This window comes from Colossoma macropomum, unplaced genomic scaffold (genome assembly GCF_904425465.1).
Source record: "Colossoma macropomum unplaced genomic scaffold, Colossoma_macropomum, whole genome shotgun sequence".
NCBI lineage: Eukaryota > Metazoa > Chordata > Actinopteri > Characiformes > Serrasalmidae > Colossoma > Colossoma macropomum.
The window spans coordinates 6,993,896-7,014,073 of record NW_023494790.1 but is presented as its reverse complement, the minus strand read 5'-3'; the positions used below and the strand labels follow the sequence as shown (position 1 = coordinate 7,014,073).

Sequence of the window (20,178 nt, the reverse complement as noted above, 5' to 3'; positions counted from 1 at the left end):
ATATTGTTGATATCGTCAATACTTAAACACTGACCAGCTGCATATTTTACTATAAAGGGAGCATAATAAGCCCTGCTTAATTGGATTTACTACAGCACAGTATGTGAAATGTTAAATAAAAATCATTTGTACTCAAAGTTTTTGATAGTATTTTTTGAAAATGATATCAGAAAAAATAAGGATTGTTGTACTGTGAAAATTTTGTGAGGTCTCATGATATATTTTTGCCATATCACCCACCACTACAAATAAATGCAACATTAGCTTTGAGAAATCCTGTTATGAATGGAGAAGATCAGATTAGACAGAAAGATTAACCACAGAAAGAGCCTAATTTTTGATTCAAAGTGTTAATGAACTACATTGTTTGGTGGAGGACTTGCTTATAGCAGTTAATTTGATTTTGCTAATTATTTATTAATTTTATTATATTGTATTTTGTCATTTTATAAATGCGATAAGCCTTTTGGGATTGCACTTTAGTGATTTTACCACTGTTAAGAGGTTTTACTCAGCTTAGTGTTGTGCCTAACAATGCCCCTAGACCATACAATATAAAATCATACTGTACTGCACAGCCTCTCATGGCTTATTGTTTTAAGTAACTACACACTGTAAATCTTAATTTGAGGTTCTTTTCCTGGAAGTGCTTCTGTTATGTCAGGGTCAAAAGTTTCATAACCGTTTCTTATCTACACAACACTTCAATTGGCTAATGATGAAAACAACCACACCTAATGCTGGCACGTTTTCATGAACCTTTTCTTCTTCCTATTTCCGGTGTTCCCAAAATAGTCGGAACCATCAGATCTACTTCAGAAAAGCAAGGCGCAACATAAACTCCAGGGCAGCCTTGTAGTGAACATTTACTCGGGGACAGGAGATAAGGCAGCGCTGTGTCTCTGGAGACTGGCCCACAGCCAGCCAGATTTCTACTCATCACAGTTCTCTGCACACTGCATGGAAGGGGGGCTAAAAGTTCTAGGACAGTTTGTGCCCTTGGAAATATAATGTCCTATCTGGAAGAGTAGTTCAGGGACAACTGGCCTCGAACTTCTAGCGCTACCAAAGGGCTGCTAAGGGAGAGATTTTTGGTCAGAAAAAGTTATATGGTGGTTGACACCTATATCAACAGCTGTATTTGGATCAAAATGGCATATCGGTAATTTGAAATGTCCTATACTTAGAGTGGTAGTGCACATTATCCCACTGCTTAACATAAACAAACTACAATAATCACATGTCATCTTGATGAATGGTATTATTTGGACACACTGTTATACATACTGCTTATCTCGTTGTGTAACATATTTAGAGGTATTCAAAAAATATTCAAACATAAAACATACAAAAGGTTTTTGACCAATGTTTTTCCAACAGGAAATGTCATGAAAAGAAAGTAAGAATCACCAAAATTCCCCTTTCTCACATCTGCAAGACATTACACAAACTCCTTTGTATTGGTAAACATATGAGGTAAGCAATGGCTGTTCTGTTTTTACACTGAATTGACTGAAAACATGGTTATATTAAAGATGTCTAGTGTCCATAGGAAGAAATGTTATGAATTTTTGCTGTCAGGACAACAGCAAGGCTTAATCAGTTTGTAACGTATTGAAAGGCATGTCTCAATACATAGCAATGAAACCAGAGCATGTTCAGCCCTAATTCAATGAAAGGAAAAAGGTCAGGCTAATACATGACAGCATTCCTGACAGCTCTGCGGCAACGTTATGAATCAAACGTGAGACATCCCAGGTGTGACCAGTAACAGGCAGGTGGATCACAGCACTATATTTAGCTATTTTATACAGTTCTCTTATCTTATTGTCAGTAGTTAAAGAACACTGACTAACTGCTCTTCATTACAAGGAGAGCAGAATTAGCAAAGTTTAATTAGATTTAGTGCAGCACTGTATATGCCATGCAGAATAATAATAATTGCACTCATAGTTTTTGATAAATTACACTACTAGCACATTTTGTTTGTGTGTCAAAATATTGTGAAATGTCATGTATTGTGAAATTTTTTTTTTAAGTATTGTGATACACTAGACTGGCGACCTGTCCAAGGTGTATCTTGCCTTCCACCCAATGACTGCTGGGATAGCTTCCAGCTCCCCTCTGTGACCTGGAAGGATAAGCAGCGTGTTTATATCATATTGCTTACCCCTAATAGGCACGCAAAAAACGCATATGTTTTGGTATGACACGCGTCAGAAACTATGGGTTGGACTACTTGTGGAGCTGCAGCCTGTCAGAAAAGCTCCACGCTCACTTGTATGTCGCACTACAGGCCTGTCCCAAAGTTCACTCTTGGGGGTTTTATTTATGGGTGTGCACGTTTATGTGTTTTCCAGTAAGTGGCCAAGCGTGTCCCATTTCTCACACATGCAAAAGCACAGTATGCAAGACCACTCACTCGTTCCCAAATACAGCTTTAATGCTCAGTATCCACACAGTTCAGCACAGTAGCAGGCAGTATGGCCAAGAAACTATCACTGTATAATAAAAAAATCTGACAGTCTGAGTATATGTGACAGCGTATATGTAGTCGTAACATTAAAAACACCTCCTTGTATCTACACTCATTGTTCATTTTATCAGCTCCACTGACCATATAGACGCACTTTGTAGTTCTACAATTACAGACTGTAGTCCATCTGTTTGTCGGCATACTTTGTCAGCCCCCTTTCACCCTGTTCTAGAATGGGCAGGACCCACCTTGGCTCACCACAGAGCAGGTATTATTTGGGAGGTGGATCATTCTGAGCACTGCAGTGACACTGAAATGGTGGTGGCGGCAGCATGTTGTGTGTTGCACTAGTACGAGTGGATCGGGATGCAGCAGTGTACCTTAATGCAATTGTAGCACCACTTGAGGTGGAATGGGAAGCTTGCATAAGAAGCCAACTTCAGTTTTGTTGAATTTCCCCAAGTCATTTGTCTCATACGTGCATCCCATACACACCCACGACCATCAGACACTGCTGAAAAACATTACAGTCATTTACGCTATCAGTACCAGCTGGTCCACGGCTTATTGGTCACACAAACCAAGAGAACGCTGTCTGATACAGCTGATTGAGTGGGATGGCTCCTTTAGGCAGCACAAGAGGAAACAGAAGCTCTTTGGTGTCCGTGCTAGGCTAAGCCTAACCCCAAAAACCATTCATTACTTTATGTCTGCTGCCTTGAAAAGTGACCACTTTGGATGCAACAGGTTATTCAGTGGGAGGTGGTTGTGGGGCTGCTGAGTTTTCACTTTTATTTAAAACATGCCTAGCTCAGATATTCAGCCAAACAGGCTAATATTAGCAGGGTTTGGAATGCTTGAAGAAATAACCTGTACAAAGGTTATGACAAAACTCCTATCTGAAGAAGAATTTCAACCAGTATATGGACCAGTATACCATCCTCCTACCACTATTAGCTTAGTGCACTGGCATAACATAACATCATTAGAACATCAGCAGCTACCTGCCCTACATAAACACAATATTATATATGATATATTCGCACACTCTTGGTCTTAACAAGGGCTTGCATACTTTTCGAACATTTCACGTTAGTCTACACTTAAGTAAAATCACAAACCGCAAGTGTGGACTTTGAGAAAAGCCACGAATAAAGAGGAGAACAGCATGTACTACTGTGGAGAGTACGTGTGCAGCATACCACACTCCACTGTAGACACGGCGTAAGTTCAGGACTGCTTGATTCTACTTTTTCTAGGCCTGTGTGTGCAGAGCTGAAGTTGCAGAGCACAACAGATTGCACTAAAGGAAGTGAAAAGTACATATTGACATAGTTTATGATCCCCCAACTGAGGAACTTTAATGACCGATCCATTCCTTAAGCAGGGGATTCGTGTGTGGACAAACCAGCTGGCTATGTTCTCACGAAGCGACACAGATGTGTCAAGATGAAAAATGTGTAAACTACTGAAAATTCTAGTTCAAACAAAGCAAAAATGAATCACAGACCAGACTGAGAAAGTGTGACAGAATGGTAGAGGTGGAACTGTGTGTGTGTATGTCCTGGCTGATGTGATGTCAGCGAGAACATGATTTTCTAAATCCCAAATTAAACCACTGTGTTTGGCTTTCGGGGAAGTAGGCCATAGATCTGTCTGGAATCAACACACACACACACACACACACACACACACACACACACACACACGTATACATACACACACATATTCTCTGTTTGTTTAGTGACAAGGCAAAAGCTAGAGAACACAAGCTTTAGTGGAGTCCTACAAAGTGGTAAACTGTCACTATTAGTGCTTGGCCATCAGTTTGGCCCATAAATAACGAGGAAAAACATACCTCTACAATAATGCCAATTTCTGCTAACATCCCAAAGGCAATTACTCTGAACTTTTTTTTGGACGTTCTGCAGTAAACACAGATCTGAAGCTTGAAAAAGACATTCAGTGTTTTTAAAGCCTGTAACAGACATATTAACATATTCTACATGGTAGTAGTTTTACAGTGACTCTTTCTGTAAAGAGACCTGACACAGAGCTGCTGTTGCTGCTGTTTTCCATTTCTAGCAACTGCCTGAAACGCATTGGTCAGGCTACCACTCACGATCAGTGATGTATCTAGAACTTCCAGAATGAACTTCCTGAATCTATAAATCCCCAGAGTGATGTTTTATTCTCGCTAAATTGGTCCCACCCATTTTAAATCAAAACATGACTGGTTGATTCCACTGTTGATTTCTACTTATCGAAACAAAACCTCGTATCTCCAAATACTTTACTTTTAATGTAAGTCAATGGAACCAAAATTGTTTCCAAGTCATTTTGGACCATTTGTTTTGGTCCATTCATCATGAAATTTACACACAATGTAAAGAGCAACAGGCATTTTCAAACTATGCCAAAAACTGAAAAACGGACAAAAACAGAGACGCAAGGTTTTGTTCCAACAGCAACGTTATAGTAGTGGCTAATCTGGACCAACGGGAGAATGAGCTTGGCTGTCTACGCAGATACAACACAAAGAAACAAATTCTGATCATTTTTCATTATCCATTTCAAAAAAATTAACCCTTTTGTTTCCAGCCAGAACTTAACAATGAACTAAGACCATTACTACAGTACTTATACGGTCTAAATACTACAAGTATGATGATTATATGACATAAAAATGAACTACATGTATATTTGTATTTCACAGAAAACACTTCATTTTCAAAAGCAGGAAGTGGCAGGACTTTAAATTCAGCACTTTCTAACACTCTTCAGTGCAATGCAATAATGCATTCTAAGTACATCTGTACGCAAACACTGTACGACTTATGTTAACCCCATTTTCACAGCAGCAATAAAATGCAATTTTGGCCTATTTTGGAGAGCCCACAGTTTTTGCATGTTTTTAATAATGTTGATGGATTATATTTAGATTGAATTGAAAGACTGGATTTCAACTGTTGGTGAGCAAGCAAGTCAACACTTATCAGTGTTTTACTGTGGTTAAATGCTATTTTCTTTATTGTGAATGTTGCTGATGATTGTTTGGTATGAAGAAGGTTGCAGTTGTGTCTGTTTTATCTCAGCACAGGCTGCTTTGTGAAGAGATGTGAATTGTTTTTACAGCAGGGGGAATTTACCACTCCCCTTTCACCTCTCATTGCTCACTAGCAGCTCAACACACAGTCACAATATCCTCAATCAGAGAGAAAACAGTGTTATAGTCAAAAGTTAAGAGTTATTCTGGGAAAACATTATTTCTTTATATCAATTTAATTTTATTTATTTCCATCCCAGGCTGTGAAATGGAAACCAGAATGCAAAATGAGGCTACAACATGAAGATCTCACATGCTATCAGTTGGCAGCTGATGCTGACGAACACGCAGCAGCTTTTATTACATCTGATACTTTACAGCCGCTGATCACAATGTCAACTTTCCAGATTCCTCAGATAAGATTATATTACACTGTAGAGGATGACAGCATGTGTGTTAAAGTTAGCACTGAGACCCTGAAGAACCTGCATTTAGCACCAGATAGACAGGTAAGTTCTCCTCTCTTCTAGACCCTTGAGAGGTCACTAGCAGTTTAACCCCTTAAAGGGGCATTCCACCAATTTTTTCTGCATAACTAAATCATTAAAATATTATTAAAGCTTCACAGTGGTTTCATTTGAAATGCTTCGTTCTAGAGTCAGAAATGTTCACAGTGGCAGTGAAACAAACCAGACATCTGAAGTATTTAATGCTGTTAAAACCAGAAGCTGTTACATAAAATGGTTACAAATGCATTAGTGCATGCCTGAGACACTGTTTTATGACAGAATTGAGATAAAGTGGCCTAAAATGCACTTTTTTGTTGTGAAAAGACACATGCCATACAAACAGGGTGTTGTAAGGCAAAATAGTCTCCAAAATATATATTTTTTTGGATTTACTGCTATTTTTTTCAATAACATTACATATAAAAACTCAAGGGGCACGTGTACATTCACTGGTCATTTTGGATAGTAAACAGAATGGCTACATTTGCATTGTAGGCATCATGACCCCTGGTTCCTATCACCACCATTGTGAATAATTTTACAATCACACCACTTCACATCAACAGCATTCGCATCAAACCATTCTGAAAGACTTTGCAGACATCCCAACAATTGAGTCACACTAAAATTTTGGTGGAATTCCCCTTTAAGATGTATTCAGTAACTGTTCTGAATTATTCTGTAACTACTTTCGAAAGTTATGAGTAGGTTATGTGATTCTGAGAGTGAAGAACTGAAGTGTTGGCCCACATACAGACCCTTAGAGTTTAAGTGGTTAGGAAAACAAACCCTTGCACTGCAAAGCTGTAGTGATTTATGAAGCAAGTCTGATTCAGAGGACAAAATTAGATCAGATGAGCTCGAGCTTTAAAGCAGGAGATCTGTTCAGCTGGGCTTACAAGCGGACAGGTGTGCTTGCCTTGCTTGACTACAGAGCGATGCAAATGATCACTCGGTTTGTGGATGTTTCAGGGCGAACACACATGCGCTCACTCACAGCCAAATTCCTTAAGCTTACTCCCCCGTTTTCTTTTTACTGCTCTAATTCACTAACACAATGCTGTCACATGACAAGGGGAGCCCAAGATATTTGAGAAATGCTGAGAGGCCATAAGGGTTAAAGAGGAATTCCAACACATTTCCAAAATTTCAGCAAAAATACCTCATTAACATGTAAGACAAAGTCATTCAGAGTGATCTAATGTGAAATGCTTCGTTCTAGAGAAACGCATCAAGTCAAAACTGTTCACAGTGGTGGTGATAGGAACCAGACGTCTGAAGTGTTTAATGCCTTTATAAGCTCCTTCACAGAAAGTTACGGCATGAAATTGCCATGAATACACTGCCTGATGCCTGAGAAATTGTTTTATGATAGTTCTGAGGAGGTTTTGGCCTCAAAACATTTTTTAAATGCCTTTATGGTGAAGAAGTACATGCAGGGGTTGTGGGGCAAAATAGTGCCCAAAGAAACCTGGTTTATTCAGATTTCCCATTAGTTTATCATTATGATCATTACGTATAAGAACTCAGAGAACACGTGTAGGTTTACTGGTGGTTTTGGTTAATAAATTAAATGGCTATATTTGTATTGTAGACACTGTGACTCCTGGTTCCTATCACCACCACTGTAAAGAAATTTGAGCCTGTAAGTTTCTCTACAATGATCCATTTCACATCAGACCACTCAATATAAATCTTAAAGAATAAATTATGCAGAAAATGTGAAAGTTATTACATGAAATGGTTCATGATGCCTGAAACTTCAGTTTTAACACAGTTTTGAGAACAGATTTTTATATGTATATCTTCACGGCAAGGGGACACATACAAGGACTTTTTCCAATAGTTTACCGTTATTAACATTACATATTATGTATATACACAACTCACAAGACACATGAAGGTTCTCTGGTGGTTTTGGATAGTAAATAAAATTGGCTGTCTGTTTTGTAGACATAGTGACCCCTGGTTCCTATCACCACCACTGTAAAGAAATCCGAGTCTGTACGTTTCTCTACAATGAACCACCTCACATCAAACTTTTTTTTTAATGATTGTTTCCGTCTCCACGACTGAAGTGAACAGAATTTTTAAAATTCGGTGGAATTGCCCTTTAAATATTCAGAATGTACTAACACGCCATGCAGAAGGACAAGCTGGGACAAAACACATACAGCGCATCAGGCTATATAAGAGTTGCGTACAGAATGCACTGACAATGAAACATGAAAACAAAAGGCTTGTCGTGGTATGCGCACGAGCTGAGCAGTGTGTGTTCTGTGCCCAGTGCTGAGCTAGCGCGCGCGCGCGCGTGCCTGCGCAACAGAGCGCACTTAGTATTTTCCGTTTCACCCACAGAAATGCGGTGGCCTGGCTGAACTTCATACAACCGCAGCACCATTCCGTCTCATCTCATCTGAGGCAAAGTACATCAAGATAACGCAACAGCACAGCGAGACCGGCAGGACTGACACTCTCTCACTTTCCCACTCAACACCACTTTTAAAGTACGCTCGACTTCTCGTTTCCTCATCACAGCAGCTCCGCATTCCCCACTGGAAACGTGCAGTTTCACTGGCCGAACGACACGTAATAAAAACCAAACGGGCGAGAAATGTAGTGACCCGCAACCGAAAACTTCAGAGTCCTGCTCTACTAACCGACTTCTCCCTTCAGTCTGCATGTCTAATGAGGATCAGTGAGCAGCCCAGCAGCTTCAGTTTGACACAGCACAGTGTCCAGCTTACCATTAGTGAGGAGTGGACACCCGCCAGCGCGCTCAAGCAGTTTACTCTTCAGTGCGGACCCAATCCTGCCCGATTGCCGCCTTCACTCACTCTGTCTGTCCGTCTCTCCTCTCCAGCTGGAGAACGGCCTCTCATTTCCCGCTGGGGGAGGAGCCTGTCCTCCTTAATGCTCTCCTGCTCACGTGACCTTTCCCCACTCACGCTGTTCTGGGATCAGCTGAAGGAAACTGATCTGGAAGCGCGCGCAGTGGTTACCCTGTGAATTTCTGATTAAGTGTGAATTCAAATGGCCATTTTTGTGAGTATAAGACAGTACAAACACTGAAATACTGAAGATATGAACAGTTATCCCTGCTGAAAAAGTACTATTAGAAACCATTAGGGTTGAAACCTACTGGATTTGCTTTCAAATGGTAATTGGCTTAATGGTTTCCAATAGAGACCACTTGTTTCCTGTAGAACACCTTTAGATCCCATTAGGAAGCCATCAAACTCATTTAGAATCAGCCATAGGTCACCTGATAAACCAGTAGAATCATTTAAAAAGCCAAAACACATTACAAAACTACAGAGCCCTGCTGGTGACATCCCATATATATAGACATAATGCGTGGCCACGACTTAGATAGGCGCGAGAATGAAATAATTAAGTCATGGCCACAAGATCCTAATGTGTGGCCATGATTTAGTAAGGTGTGGTAATTACATTATTAAGCCTTGACCACAGCTTAATAAGGCATAATCTCGTTCCCACGCCTTACTAAGTTGTGGCCACGCATTAGGATCTCATTCCCACGTCTTACTTAACTTAACTCAAGTCGTGGCCACAACTTAATTATCTAATTTCCACGCCTTACTAAGTTGTGGCCATGAATTAGGCTCTCGTTCCTACGTCTGACTAAGTTGTGGCCACAACTTAATTATCTCATTTCCACAACATACTAAGTCATGGCCATGACTTAATTATCTCATTCCCTCACCTTACTAAGTTGTGACCACATCTTAATTATCTCATTCCCACACCTTAGTAAGTTGTGGCCACGCATTAGGACTTCATTCCCACTCGTTACTGAGTTGTGGCCACGCATTAGGATCTCGTTCTTATGTGTTCCTATGTGTCCTCTGATGTCACCAGCAGGGCTCTGTACAAAACCATTAGGAACCAACAGAAACACTTAATGGTTTCTATGGTTTTTTTTTAGCAGGGATAAATTACATAGATACATATGGAGTTAAATGAATAAGTAAGTACATGTTTACTTGTAAAACACATTTACAACAACACCAGTTGATTAAAGTGTCATAAACATTAGAATTTTAAATATCAAAATTTCATATTTCAAAACACAGTGTATATATATGAAAAAGTAACAAAGTAAAATAATAATAATAATAATAATAATAATAATAATAATAATAATAATAATGTGGTGTTGGCATAGAAGAAGATGCAGGATAGGCCATTATTTCTGCCACAGGAAGTGTTCTTTTATTCTTTTATTTAGACAAGCCGAAAAAGCTGACCTGATAGGATAGGGGGGTCACCATGAGCCCTAGACTTCCTCTCTATGTTAGACGTGGTGTGTGTGTGTGTGTGTGTGCGCGTGTGTGTGTGTGTGTGCGTGTGTGTGTGCGTAATGATGTGTGATTGTTTATTTGTTTGTATTCATATAATTGGTTTGTCCGGTCTCTTGGCGACAAGATTCATGTTTCTAAGGAGACGAAATGTCTAAATGAAATGTGCATGAAGACCCTCCTGCTGATTGGAGGAGTGACAAACACACTGAAAGACTTCAAAGTAAGTCCCATATTACTGTCATTTAAATGGCCACAGGCTGCCACTGTGCCTCAGATAGAAGACAAATTAGCTCTGTTCTGATTGGCTGTCCTGTATTGTGCCTCTTTCAAAAAGCACTCAAACTTGAACAACCACTGCAGGCTGTATAGACGAATATATGCTGGCTTTTGTCACTTCACAAAAACAATGGATTCAAAACAGCCTGTTATTGCAGCTTAGCCTTTTCCAGTAACTGACTATGTGGTCTGGGCAGCGAATGGTGCTCCTTGAAACTGTTAGTTTTCCATGATAAGGCCCCTTTAAACTTAAACCAAGACCATGGAACAGGCAGAAGTTGATGATCAGAGACCTATAGGAGCAAAGCAAGGGTGGACCTAGTCTGCAATATGGGAAATGAACATACATCATGAATGAACAACTGAGCAGGTGAAAGCTAAATCAGCACTGTGTGTCATTTAAAGTTGTCAGCAATAATCTAACATAATAAAAATTCAACAGTGTGTGCTAAAGTGTTAGCACTGTAGGAGTTAATGCAACACTCTAGATGTGTAGGTGTGGGGGTTCATGTAACACTCTGAACCACAGCGTGGAGTGTGAGTGGTTGGGGAAGGGGTGGGGGTTGGAATGACCAGTTCTCCAACCTGCCTGGGTAGTTTAGGATGGGCTCTACGGTTAAACAATCTGCTGTCCTTTGTGCTTTAGTGATTGAACTGAGGCACGATTGTACGCATATGGTTCACCATATGTGTACAAGAAGAAAGCCAGACAGCCTCGAATGTCAGCGAAGCTTATCTAAATATTTGTAACTGTGATTGTGCCTGTTCTTATTTAGTGCTGTGATATGCTAATAAGCTTTTAATTAGCGTAGGGCATGTAGGGGTACCTTTGTTATCAAAAACATAATAACCTCTATCGTTCAGGATAGATTTTAAAGATCTGCTACTAGTTTTTAAGGCTCTAAATGACCTTAAAGTGTCTGTCTGTTTATGTTCCAGCACGTGATCTTAGATCTGCAGATACTGACCTTCTGCAAACACCTTCTGTAAAATACAGAAAACATGGAGAGACTCGTTCAGTTATTCTGCTTCTGAACTGTGGAGCTCAATTCCACCTTTTATTAGACAGTCAAGCTCAGTGCTCACTTTTAAGAAGCATCTAAAAACGTATATCTTCAACCCCTTAAATGGTCAGGGCCCACCGGGGGGCCCAAAGTTTTATTACACACTTCTATAACCTAAGAATACACACTTAAAACGCTTAGGTCTTCAAGGGTTCAAAATGGTTCTATAAAGAGCTATGAACACTCAAAAAACCATTTGCGTGATTAAATGCGTCTCTGCATGGTGAAATGGTTCTTCAGATCGATGGAGAATGTGTTGTAGATGGTTTTTGAAAAGGGTTCACAAAGGGTTCTGCTATTGTTAGACTATGAAGCTTGTAACAAAAGAAGAACCCTTTTTGGTGCCTTTCCTAGAACCATATACAACACATTCTCCATCAATCTGAAGAGCCATTTCACTGTGCAGAGACCCATTTAATCACGCAAATGGTTCTTTGAGTGTTCATAGTTCTATATAGAACCGTTTTCTTAGCTAAAGAACCCTTGAAGACCCATCATTTTTTAGGAGTGTAGCTCAAGCAGTTTGCATTAATGTCTCTGTAGTTACTGAAAAATATGCGATAGTATGTAATAAGCCTGGGACCTCAGAGGTGTTTAAAAACTCCAGCAGCACTGCTGTGTCTGATCCACTCAGACCAGCGCAACACACACTAACACACCACCATTACATCAGTGTTACTGCACACACTAACACACCACCATTACATCAGTGTTACTGCACACACTAACACACCACCATTCAAATTGATTTTAAGGGGTTAACTCAGTATATAATTAAAACTCTATGTCTTGTAGTATTTATCTTTTAATTTGATCTGTCATTTTCTTGTATGATTCTAAATTAATACTTATCATTTCTTGTATTGCTGTTAAGTTTTATCACCTGTCTGTGAAGCACTTTGAGCTGCCACTGGCATGTAAAGTGATAAATAAATAAAAAATATTTTTATTAATTATTATTATTAATGACATAATAACAACAACAACAACAACAACAACAATAATAATAATAATAATAATAATAAACTCTGTGTGACTCATTGGACTAGATGTGTGGTTACTTTTATTTTGGAAAGTTCTGTTTGTTTGACCTATCATTTAATCATATTACAATTAACTATACTTATATAGTATCAGATGGCAGAATCTGGTTCGTCCACACAATAAACCCATCAGTGGCAAATGTATTATTGCAAGGTACATTTAACAGCAGTTTAATAATGTAGATGCTAATATTAACATTGTTGCTATTACAACATATGATTCTAGTATAAATATGGAATCACTGGCCTTGTTCCAAATTGTTATCACGTGTCCTTATCCTGAGGGACCTCTAGAAGGCTTCTATGCTGTGATGAGTGCATGATTTCTTTTTTTTTTCTCATTTTCTACGCTGTGATTTTGTGCTTGGACAGATAACTGTAAGCAATGTAAATACTGAAAACATAAACTTCAACTGCGTTTTTTTCTGATTATTATAAACCAAACAAGTAATAATTAAAGAGTAATGGGAGAAAAGATCAGGACCAAGTTTTACAACAAAATTGTATAGTTAAGGTCTTCTCAGCTGTCAGAGTGACTTTTACTCTACCACCTTATACTTTTTGGAAAACAACCCAAGACAGTAAATTTCATAAAAGAAGCTGTTTAAAGAGCATGGATGCCTCAGCTCACAGTGATATCAGTGAAACCAAAGCACGACTGAACACCCTCCACAGTTGTCAGGGGTCGTCACATTACTGTTTACTGTGGTTGTTAAAATGCCATAAAGTATTGAAGAGAGAACCGTTTCAGGGAACTAGAGCAGTGAATTCAAACGGCCGATCCTATTGTAAATGATCTTCACAGTTATGCTACCTGGATACTTCCTGAAACACGTCACAAATGAGTTGCTGTTATGTACGCAATGAACTTGTCAGGCCCTTGACTAACAGGTCTTTCCGGATCTTTGCAATTCAATGTAAATTTGATGAGTTGACAAAGAGATACCTATCGTGTTTGGCATCAGCTTCTCACAGCCAAAACTCCCCTATTAATGCTCCGGCTGTCAGGTGGCTGTGGTTTCTTGGTTCACAGAGCTGCACTCTGAGGAGCAAAAGTAGGCCAGGGTGATTGTCTCAGAGGCACATTTACAAGTTGCTCATTTTTGTTTCATCATTCATAACAGTGCACGATCAGGTTCCCAAGACCTCTGAGAAGTTGCAGTTAAATCTAGCCCTCAAAGAAGTGTCTCAAACATTTACAGTTCCCCAGAGAGTGGCCAGTGTGACAGAATCTTTTGAGTGGAGATGAGAAAAAGGAAAGCAAACTGGGGTAATGTGATAGAATGAAGACATGCTAGGATTAATATTATTCATCTTCTTGAGAGGCCAGAGTTTCTAAATTCACTTCACTGGAAACCAAAGTTTAAGCTGATTCTGGCTAATTTTGACATTTTGTTTGTTTCCCATGCATTAGCCTGTATGACATCATTGCCCTTCCCTGTGTTTTGTTCGCCTGGTTGGTAAACAGTGAGCGTGGTGTGAGACAGACGGTGGAATGTTCAGATGTGGGTGTCCTCGTGCTGTTGTCCATTGTTTCTTGTCTTCACAATCCCTTCTTTCAGTATATTTCTCATGCGGTGGCTGGAGAGACATCACTACACAGCAGAACAATAGCAGAGCAATGTACCAACTAGAAAGGGTATTAGGAATTCAGGATAGAGTGGGCTAGATAGGATGAAACTAGGATTCAGTGAAAATAAGTTAACACTTCTTCTACAGAGAACACAGTTAAATATAGCATTTTCTGCAAATTTTAGTGTGCAATTTTCATTTATTTGCTGAGTTTAACAGTTTTAAAAATAAAATAAAACAAAATAAAGCATAAAATATAAAATGCACAGCCCATATTTTATGTTTAATTGTTTCCTAATATGTCAAAATACTGCAAATAAACACTAATTGTGCATTTAAATGATTTATTTTCACCTAAAAAAAATCTACAAAACATGGAATTGACTGGAAGTGCCTAAACCTTTGCACACAACTGTAACCATATGCATCTCTTGGACTGCTTTTGATGGCACTCAAAGCTTCTTCTGAAATCAAACTTTTTAAAGTGTTTTAGGTGACTATCATTTCAAATATATCTCATATTTTAGATCAGGGCTCACCAATCTTTTAGGCCAAAGGCTAATGTTGCTGTAGGGTGTCATTCTCCTTAAAGCAGAAGCAAACTGGACTCCACTTGTCCAATCAAAGCAAATCAAATCACGTTTATTGTCACATCACATTTACACAGGTGCAAATGTGAGTGAAAATCTTAGGTGTGTAGCCCGCTTGAGATATATATATATATATATATATATATATACACCCTGATCAGCCATAACATTATAACCACCTCCTTGTTTCTACACTCATTGTCCATTTTATCAGCTCCACTTACTAAATAGGTGCACTTTGTAGTTCTACAGTTACAGACTGTAGTCCATCTGTTTGTTGTCTGCATACTTTTTAGCCCCCTTTTACCCTGTTCTTCAGTGGTCAGGACCCCCATGGACCCTCACAAAGTAGGTACTATATATATATATATATATATATATATATTATATATATATATATGTATATATATATATATAAATATTATATATATATATATATATATATATATACAATACATACTTAGTGTTTTCTAATAAAACCCAATACAAGTTATTCTGTTGGATCACTATAGTGCTTTTGCATACATTCCAGGCAGGTCTTCTACAGACTCTTATTTCAGTTCAGTTTTATTTGCCCGTGACCCAAAGCAGAAATCTATAAATACTGGTTCATCCCCATGATGATCAAACTGTGGGGCATCAGTGTCAGGAAAGACTTCTTGAAAGCATGAGAAAGAACTGCTGAGATAAACCAAGATTGCAAAGGAAAAACTCCCTAAGAGAAAAAACCACTGAAAAGAAGCAAGAGGAACTCAAAAGGAGAACCTCCTAAGAGCACGAGGAGGAACCACTCAAAAGTAAACCACTCTGGGCCAAACTAGATACTGCAGTTAGGATTCAAATAGGACAAGTTTAGAGGAAAGTTTACAAAGAGGTGCTACAGAGGTGAGATCCCAGAGATAAACCAGTGACCAGTGTAAAAAGCCTGTTCAGCCCGTAGTCTGGTGGTCTATTGACTGTGTTGGACGTACACAGGATGTTAGATCTGAGAAGTTCAATACGACTTGCCTGTTTGTTCTGCCTCTTGTCTGGTTAATGACTTGCTCATCCACTACTATGTATATCAGGATTCTAGAGAAAGCACTTATCCTCCAGCCCGCAGTCAGTCAGTCTTCTGTTTGTTATCAGATCCTGTCTGGTGATTCAGCCTGTGTCTATAAATAGGCCATAGAATGCATTCACTGTTTAATACTTGCAAAATTATTGTCTTTGACTGTAATGGGGATCTAAATGGGCACTGTAAATGTGGAAATCGCAGCCCATTTTTATGTGCTTTCCGTGCTTTGACACACCTGGCTCAGCAAGTGAAGGAATGGATAATAAAAAAAATATATAGAAAGATAACTCATAAAGATGGCTTTAGCCAGGCACTTTAGAAAAAGGAAAACACAAAAATGTAGAGTTTCTGTACCTGAAATTAGATTGAGAACTGTTAACTTCTGTAAACTCATATGTAGTGAGTGTCCAGAGAATGCAGTTTTGTTCTGCAGTATTGATCGTCTCATATAAAATGAAAAAATAAAATGAAATTAAGATGGATATTTTTAAAAAGAGATGATATTTGATTTTGTTTAATATTTTATTTTATTTAATAGCAAAACTACACTGCTGCTTAAGTGACAGATGCCTTGTTTTCACAAAGTATATGCAACAAGTGATTTCATTCGTGCTTCATCTTTTGCAGGAATTTTAGTAGTTTATATACTAATTACTATGCAAATGTAAATGAGAAGAAGGGCTAAATATACCCCAAACCCCAAATAACAGACCCAGATTAATCTTAATTTTGGAGTAAAAAGAGTTTTCAATGGCAAATTGTTATTGATGTTGCAATTTAGTCCTGGAACAGGCTTAACCTATGTCCACGAAATCAGCCCAAAGTGTCTTAGTAAGGTGTCGGGCCAGCACATATCACCAGATCAGCTCTGACGCACCGCAGCAAAGATTTAAGTCAAACTGTACTGGAGGGATGGAACACCACTTTTCCACAAGATATTCCCTTGTTCCCTTGTTTTCCCACAAGAAATTCCCTGTTTTGATGATGGTACTAGAGCATTGTTTACCACATCCAACTGAGCTGAGATTTGGTGACTGCAAAGGCCATAGAACATGATTTGCATAATTTTCATACTCAAACCATTCAGTGAACCTGCACTGATATGCTCAGTAATCTGAGAAACAGCTGTTCTTTGTCTTTTCCTTACACATTGTACTGCATGAGCATCACACACACTGAATGTTCCACAATTTTCAACCCTATACACTGATGTCTTTCTCTTTAGTGGCTGCTTCTACTGAAACACTAGTCGATTGAGCAGTGTTTGTGACTGAAGCTCCTGCCATCTGTGCTATAAAGCCTCTCTCAAAGTCACTTAGATCTTTTCCTCTTGCCATCTTGATCTATAATTGAGGTCAACTGGGCCTTCTCTGGTAAGATACTAATTGCTTAATTCCATCAGACAGTATACGTGTCTGGAAGCATCTACACTCGTTATATTTCTCTACTCATTTATTCACGTGTTTCTTTTAATTTGTCACCATCCGTAGCGGCAAAGTGGTGCCCATGAAACACAAATATTTGAGCAAGATCACCTTGAGCCTGGAGTTTGAATGTGAAAGACAACACCATCTGGTAAAGATCCAAATCACACAGCTTTCTGCTTCAACAATATACAACAGGTAGCATGCAGGCATGTTTGCTTTATGGAAAGGTGTCTGATAAGGTAAGGCAGGTGTTTGGCCATTAAACTGGCCAAGTTAAATGTCCTGAACCTGAGTTGGGCCTGAAGTATTGAGGTACAAACTACAGCACAATGTAAATTTTTGGGGCATTTTAACCACACTACTAATGACTCCAATGTTAGCCAATTCTAATGATTGTCCAGGTGGATTGACACTGGACTGCCTTATGCAAGTAATCAGAAAATACATCATACAGTGTATGCAGGCAGAGCTAGTTCATTGAACACTTAATTCAATGCAGATATTATAATCTTTAGGGTTCATGATAGGTATGTAGGGTTTATATAAATATGACAAGCTCTTCGCTCCCTGTTTGGTAGGTGGGGTCCTTAAGCAGTGTTGACATCAAAGAGTTAACGTCAAGCACACACACACACACACACATCATCTAAACCGCTCATCCTTCTGGGTCACGGTGGGGTGTTGGAGCCTATCCCAGCTGTCATTGGGTGGAAGGCAGGATACACCCTGGACAGGTTGCCAGTCCATCGCAGGGCAGACAGACAGACAGTAACATCAAACAATATCTAAAAAATTTTAGAAAGATACACTATGAGCCATCATGAGAAAGCCATACATTCAGACCCTGACAAAAGACCCTCCCATTACTTGTTCACAGCATTTTGTTATTGTATACTTTAATAATGCATGTGATAACATATGGTGTTGAAATTGCTGGTTAAAGTTTTACAGACCTGCTTTATTTGGTCAGCAATATTATATTACAATACCTGAATACATGTTCATTGTACATAATGTGCATCATTGCATTTAGGTTATTATATATGTAATCTGAGTAATCTGATGTTTGATAACTTGATACTTTTACAGATCTACTACAAACTATTAAAAAACTATGAATTCTTTTCCACTGTAGGCCCTAAGGGTTCCAATGGCTATGCCACATCATTCCACTCAGGTGTGGACAAGCAAGAGAAGTTACAGTATCTTTTCCCATCTCATTTGCTGCCAAATCCTGGAAATAGGACCAGGAAATAGTGAAGAAAAGCTATCCACACCAGTCTCTCAGCAACAGCTAACAGGCTAACATGCCACAGAACCTGTTCAGTTCTGGTTGTCCCTCCAACACCAGTCATTTGTCTTCATATTCTTGAGTGTTTATTCTCTAAGTGTGTCATTTGAGCAGGAACCAAGCCTGTATTGTGGTGTTTGGCACTTTTAGCCTGCTGACTAAACTAGCATTAGTATAGCTGTCAATAGACCTCCACAGGACAGGTTCGAATTTGGGTCTTTGCAACTCCAACACCAGTCAGTCAACCCTGCTCTCTCAGACATAAGTGTTTAATCTTCTAAACTTCTGTCAGTCGAGCACCAGTCAGTCTTAACCGAACCTGTGCTGCGGCTTGTTCAGATCTGTAATGCTTTTTTAGGTTAAAATCCAAACACCACAGAACCCTGCTGAAAATATAACCATCAGTATCATTAGGATTAAAACCCCATCAGGAAAACACAAAATACCATTAGTGACTTGTGGAAACCACCAGGAACCAGCAGAAACTTTTAACGGTTTTTATGATTTTTTTCAGCAGGAAACAGCTTTAGTTTTGGCTTTCTGTCCCTCCAACAGCAGTCATTTGACTTCCCTCCCTCAGATTTGAGTCAGTATCCTCTAAACTTTTGCCAATGTAGTTCCAGTTAGCAAGAACTGAGCCTGTTATGTTTTGAGCAGAGCTACCATCAATCTAGCTAAGCTAATGCTAACCTGTGCTTTTTTTGCGAAGTTAGCAGCAACAACTAACATTTAAGAGTTGATGTCGGATTGATGGTTTGACATATACTTAAACATGGATTGACATATACGTAAAGATGGACTGAACTTGACATGACTTGACTTGAAAATCTTGCCCTGCATTCAGTTATTTGGCAACTGTGCAGGCAAACTTAACTTGACCGTTGACTGTTTTCAGTTGCATGGATGAGATGGCATAAATGTGACATGAATGTAAAACCAATCAGCGGGCCTCATCATTACATCACTAAGCCATTCCATCTGTGCAGTTCTGCAGCACACTTAGCTAATCATGCTGAGGAAACCATGCTGACCACGGTTTGTAAGCATTCTAGGCTGAACAGTGTCCATGTGGAAATGTCATTGACATGGTAACTCTCTGTGCTAAGAATTGTTCAGTCCTGCAGTGGAAAAGAAGCACATTTACACTGACTATTTTATTCTGTGTCAAGTTATACAGGATCTGTTATGAGCTGTTGGATATCCGACATCACCGGGATTCAAACTCTGGACCATTAAACTTCAGCCATCTATGCGTACCTGTAAACCGGGGGTCTCTCAAATGTAGATGCATGTTGTGGATCCGATAACTACAACGTGCTCAAAATAAGATATCATAACATAATTTATCATGATAACATATCATATTGTCATATCACCCACCCCCAATCTCCAAAGGACTGCTTAAAGCTTCATTCAAAAGAGGAGCTGCTGCAGGAACAAGCTTTACACTTACAAATCATTGCTGAATGCATTTACATGGACGTAGTAATCCGATAACGGCA

The 20,178-nt window shown here is 39.1% G+C and overlaps 1 protein-coding gene across 3 annotated transcripts in view; it reads right to left on the bottom strand.

Moving 5' to 3' along the window:
• The window catches only part of lzts2b (leucine zipper, putative tumor suppressor 2b), a 47,093-nt gene extending 38,175 nt beyond the window's left edge, over positions 1-8,918 (bottom strand). For 2 of the 3 annotated variants that reach the window (XM_036571994.1, XM_036571997.1), the window contains exon 1: positions 8,779-8,912. The gene's annotated coding sequence lies outside the window, so the exon portion shown is untranslated. Of the gene's footprint in view, positions 1-8,778 lie in introns of all 3 variants that reach the window. The other variant, XM_036571995.1, reaches the window with a different exon arrangement.
• Between the last annotated feature and the right edge of the window lie 11,260 nt (positions 8,919-20,178).